The 5,457-nt window shown below is 49.6% G+C and overlaps 1 long non-coding RNA gene across 1 annotated transcript; it reads left to right on the forward strand.

Annotated features, from left to right (window-relative positions):
• LOC104875498 lies at positions 1-5,065 on the forward strand. The gene is made up of 3 exons (XR_784081.2): positions 1-302; positions 2,400-2,456; positions 2,998-5,065. It is a non-coding gene; the product is annotated as an uncharacterized LOC104875498 (long non-coding RNA).
• Positions 5,066-5,457: the final 392 nt, after the last annotated feature.

The following is a 5,457-nucleotide window of genomic DNA, read 5'->3' on the forward strand; positions in this document are numbered from 1 at the left end:
TAGAGCTTTTTGATTATGGCTAATAACATTTTCACTCTTGTTTACAGATCCTGGTGGCTAAACATCTGATCTCTGAATAAGGAGCTTATGAATAATACTGAGACTTCTGGAACATTATCAGAATTCTCAGGCCCCAGCCAGTCTCCAACTGAAAGTTTGAAGAGCTGGAAGTCAGGCCACCGTTTTGTCTCTGTGAGGGAAACCCACCTTTCAGGAAAGGCAGAGGGGAGCAACAACAGCAACAAGCAGTCCCTGAATCAGACACCCTGGTCCATCTTATATTGCCGTGTTTCACAGTGCAGGTTGGTATCGGTCTTGGGGGATGTGAGTGGTCCTGTTTTCTGAAAGGCCTAGATGGGTGGTAAGAGGAAAGGTGTCACATTCACACAACACAGGGACCCCGAGGGAGCCTGTGTGATCCACAGAGGTGAGGGGATTGGGATCCCAGCCCCCTGGAGAGTCTTATGCACCTGACGTCTCAGGTTCCCTAGGCTAAAGTAGCTGAATGTAAAGGCAGTAACGGATTTCTTAATGACTGGAGGTAGAATGACTTGGAGGAAGCGAGTTCTGTCATGTTTAACAAACATCTGTTTTAGAGAAGCCCGAATAAATTTGGTTTTTGGGGGGTACCGGGGATTGAACTCGGATTCTTGCGCTTGCAAGGCAGGCCACCGAACCGCTGAGCTAAATCCCCAGCCCCAGCCCGAATAAATTTGAAATGCAGTCCCACAAGGAATCGTAACTGACATTTGTCCCATGTTCATGCTCTGTGTGCATTCTCCTCAACCCTTCCACACCTCTGGGAGGGAGATTATTTGCGTGTAACCTCAGAAAAGGCCCTGGAAAAGGACAGCGCACTGCTGTGACTGGGTTAGAATCAGGCCATCAGACGGCAAAGGGCCCCAAAAGCCCACAGACCCAAGAATTTTAAGCCAGAAAGGCAGCTATGGTCCAGAGAAACCACTGTTTCTTATTAGAGCCTTCATTGCCACCCCAGAACAATAGATCTGGCACTACCCAAGGCCTGGCAAAGCTCTACACCGTGCTGTTAGCAAACCACAACTCATCTCCCTGGACTGGGCATAGTTCCCTGACTTCTGAAGCTGATGCAGAACCTGGACCCCTATACGTACTGGTTCCCCATCCCCGTCTTCCTGTGTCTCTGCCCTTCCAAGCCAGTGTCCTGCCCTGAAGAGATCTGGCTGTCACCCCTCCACATCCTGCTGGCCCTAGGAGGCCTCCCTGACTTCTGGGACTCTTACGTGGGGAAGAGGACTGTAGCAACAGGCTTCAGGCACTTGGCCTCTTTAATGCCCATTCCATCCCAGAGGCCTTCAGCAGACACCACCCCCTTTTTAAACAAAGCTTCCATGCTTTCCCTCGAGATTGTAGTGATTATAACCTATGGCTCCACAAAGAATTTTTAAATTTTGTTTATATAATTAGTTATTAAAATGTTTTAGGTAACAAGTTACAATGACATGCCCTAAAATTTGTAATGCCTCGGCAGAGGACACAGCTGCACAATTTATCTAGATGCCCCCATACAGACCCTCAGTTTTCACTCGGGCCCCTCTCTCTCCACCTCACTGAAAAGCTTACAGCTCCAGGGCTGTTCAGGGACCAAAACACCTTGGGAGTGAGATGTATTGTCCCAGCCCAGGCCTTCAGCTGCTCGCTGCTCTGACTCACCTGGGCTCTCACAGAAACAGACTGGCTGGGTTATGAGAGCTCCCAGAGGGCTCTGGAGTCCTTGTGTGAGGGGCCAGTGTGGGTGACAGCCCAGACTGTCAGGGGAAGGGGCACAGAATGGCGGGAGGCCTTTTAGTCCCCTCTTTTGATCATCAGACCAGGAGAGGCAGGTGTGGGGAGGACTACAGTAGCCTTGCTCCCTGACTGGCCAAGGGATGGATGCAAAGGACCACGTCACCACGTGTGATTGTCAAATCAAAACATAGAGAGACCGAAATACTACTGAAATGAGAGGGTTCATTGAGCTGTTAGAGATGCTAACCAAAAAGAAAAGAATGGGCTTGGGACAGACTCCCTAAGACACAGCTGAGACATCGGTTGCAAAAATGTCCCCTGGGTCTAAGAAAGCAGGGTGTTGTATGATGAAAATGTGAGGAGAAGGCGCACATTGCTTACACACTGGGTTCACTCAGATGACTACAGATGAGAACCGGCAGTGTCCTGGCGCAGGAGGCGGCCTGTTAGGGGAAGGGCTCGCTGCTTCCTGGTTGGTTCTGCACGCAGAAAGCAAAGGCTCATCTTTAACGTGCAGTAGAGGAATGTTGGGCTTTTTTTTTTTTTTTTCCTTTGTTGGCTTAGCCCAAAGCTGTCAAAAAGATTAATTCCTCTTATCTTTTCCTCTCTTCCATTCTCCGGCCTACATTTAGGACATCTCAGAATCTATGAAATTCAGAGGGCTCTCTCAGCTCTGAGCCAGGACAAAGGTAAGAAGGGAAAGTGAGTCCCGGTATAGCAGAGGGTAAGGACCCCGCCCTCTGCCCCCCTCCATGGCTATTGCCAATTTCTGATTTTACGTTTGGGTAAGTTTATTACCTCAATCCCATACACATCCCAGCTCGACACAGATGCAGTTTTATCCCAGGAAATTCTGTTATTTCATAACTGCCTGCCGGGGATTTAGGTCAGTGGTGCTGCGCCTGCCTGGCAAGTGCAAGGTCCTGAGTTTGTTCCTGGTACAAAAAACAAAACACTGCATCCAGCCAGGCATGCCTGGTTTATGCCTGTGATTGCAGAACTCTTTGAGGCTGAGGCAAGAGGATTGCAGGTTTGAGCCCAACCTGGGCAATTTAGCAAAATGAAATAAAAATTAAAAGGACTGGGAAGTAGCTCAATGTGAAGGGCCCGGGTTCAACTCCCAGTACTGGGGGTGGGGGGTGGGGAAGAAAGCTGCCATCCCTTGTCACCTCCTCCTTGGAGCTTCCCCAATCTGCTACTTCAGTGTTTCTTTTTTCTTTTCTTCTTTAGACTTTAGTTCAGACGGGTGTTGAATTCACTCTGTTGCCCAGGCTGGCCTTGAACTCACAGGGATCCGCCTGCCTCAGCCTCGCAGTGCTATGATGAGAGCATGTGCCACCACACCCAGCAGTAGGCAGGCAGTTCTTTGTGCAGATTGCAGGACGGGCCCATGTAAGCACACAGTCCCTGCAGATCTGTGACCTCATGGGGGCCCAGAACCGAAACAGGCACATCGTCACCCTACCTGGAGCCTCAAGCACCATCTCCACACAGCACCCGGTCTTGGGACCTGACAGAGATCCTCAGTGTCTAACAGTGAGTGAGTCAGGCACAATTTACGGCCCTGAGTTTCCCAAGAGAAGCTGTGGCTCAGAACACTTGACAGCCCCCCACCTGTCCCTCTTCATAGCTCTTTGGTCCTACTGTAGCCATTCGTTTTCAGCTATTCGACGACAAGCCCAGGAGAAAATCTACCCACGAAACAAAATAAAATTTCACTATCCATGGGAACATCATAGCCACCTCATCATTTCTGCCTTACTCAGGAAAACCTAGGAGCTACAGAAAAGGGGACAGCCATGCAGATCTCTCCCCACTGGGTCCCGAGGACTGCGCCCAACCTCCTGAAAGTATCCTGTCAGTAGTACTACCCTAACTCAGCGCAGCGTGCCACAGGGCCCCAGGCACGAGTGACGGGCTGCCGGGCATTGCTGCAAAGTGGCCTCTTGATCTCCACCAGGGAGGTGTCCTGGCCTGCCGCAGTGCCAGTCAGGACCTGACTCCACCTCCCAAACCACAGGCCATTATGACGAGGCACCTTTTCCTTTTGCACAAGGAAAGCAGGCCTGGAAGGGCTTGGCTGGGCTCCACCACGGGCCCTAACCTCTCACAAGCCACAGACTGCTCCACCCGCAGACCTGGAATGACTGAGAGGGTCAGCAGACCAGTCTGGACCTGGAATTATTTGGTCCAGAACACACAAAGTCTTGTCTGTAGTGGCAACCAGAGGAAAAGAACCCTTTCTCCTGGGAGCACAGGGCTAGCTGAAGTGAGAGCTCAAGTAAGGGTAGTTACATTCCTTGAGCAAAAACACTACAAGTGTCCAACCAGAGGGGCCAGTGACGGGCCTTCTACTGTAAGAGTGGTAGCCTTAGGGTACAAACTGAGTGGATTCATATGAGGAAGCTTTAAGCTGTTGCAAGTAAATAAACAAGAGAGCAGACCTTTTGGAACTTTATGTAAAATATATATGTGAGTAGAAAGAAAAGAATTTCAAGAAATAACAAAATGTCAGTGGTGATCTCTAGCCAGTATGGCAGGGCTGTAGATTTTCTTCCTTGTGCCTGTATTAGGGTTTAACCAAAGAAAGAGTCCACAGAAGATACACTTTAAGAGATTTGTTGCCAGGCATTGCTTTATGCCATTTGGAGACTGGTGGGGCAAGTGGGAGATGCGGGCTGACTAGACTTCTTCGTCTTCAGCCTCTCGGTGGAGTAAACCAGGTCTACCCAGTTTACCTAGGATAACCTCCTATACTTAAAATCAGCTGATTATGCGCAGTAATCACACCCACAAAATACTTCTCACAACACCTAAATCAGGGTGTCCTTGATAACTAGGAGGTATTAGACTAGTTGTTACGGCGTGGATGGAGACTGTCCCCCAAAGGCCTCGTGTGCCCACAGGCGGGTCTTTCGGAAGGCAGCTGAGTCATGGGAGCTGTTGGGAGGTTGGCTCTGGTCAGAAGAGGCAGGTCACTGGGGGCGTGACCTGGAAGGGTCTGTCTCCCTCCCTGGGTCAGCTGTTCTCTCTGCTTCCTGGCCTCCGTGATGTGAGGAGCGTTTCTCTACCTGGGCCCTTCCACCGTGCTACTTTTGTCTGAAGCCAGCTGACCATGCAGGGACTGAGACTTCTGAAAACATGAGCCAAAATAAACTTTTCCTCCTCCTCCTCTCGGTATTGGGTATTTTATCTGAGCAACAAAGACAGTGACTAATGCAGCTTCTGATACCAGAGAAGTAGGATCATTGCAAGAACTATACCTGAATGTGGTCTGTTTATTTATTTATATATTTTGGTTTGGTTTGGGTTTTGTTTGTTGTTGTTTTTGTTGTGGGTTGGTACCAGGGATCAAACTTGGGTCCTTGCACTTGCGAGGCAGGTGGCTGCACCACTGGAGCTAGATCCCCTGCTGGTTTGCAGTTTTTGTTATTGTTTTTTGTTTTGTTTGTTTGGTTTTGGTTTTTTTGGGAGGTTTTTTTTTTTTGGTACTGGGGATTGAACTCGGGTCCTTGCGCTTGCAAGGCAGGTCACCAAACCCCTGAGCTAAATCCCCGGCCCTGGTTTTGGTTTTTTTGGGAGGTTTTTTTTTTTTGGTACTGGGGATTGAACTCGGGTCCTTGCGCTTGCAAGGCAGGTCACCAAACCACTGAGCTAAATCCCCGGCCCTGGTTTTGGTTTTTTTGAAGC

This window comes from Fukomys damarensis, unplaced genomic scaffold (genome assembly GCF_012274545.1).
Source record: "Fukomys damarensis isolate Sample0158 unplaced genomic scaffold, DMR_v1.0_HiC HiC_scaffold_28, whole genome shotgun sequence".
NCBI classification, from domain to species: domain Eukaryota; kingdom Metazoa; phylum Chordata; class Mammalia; order Rodentia; family Bathyergidae; genus Fukomys; species Fukomys damarensis.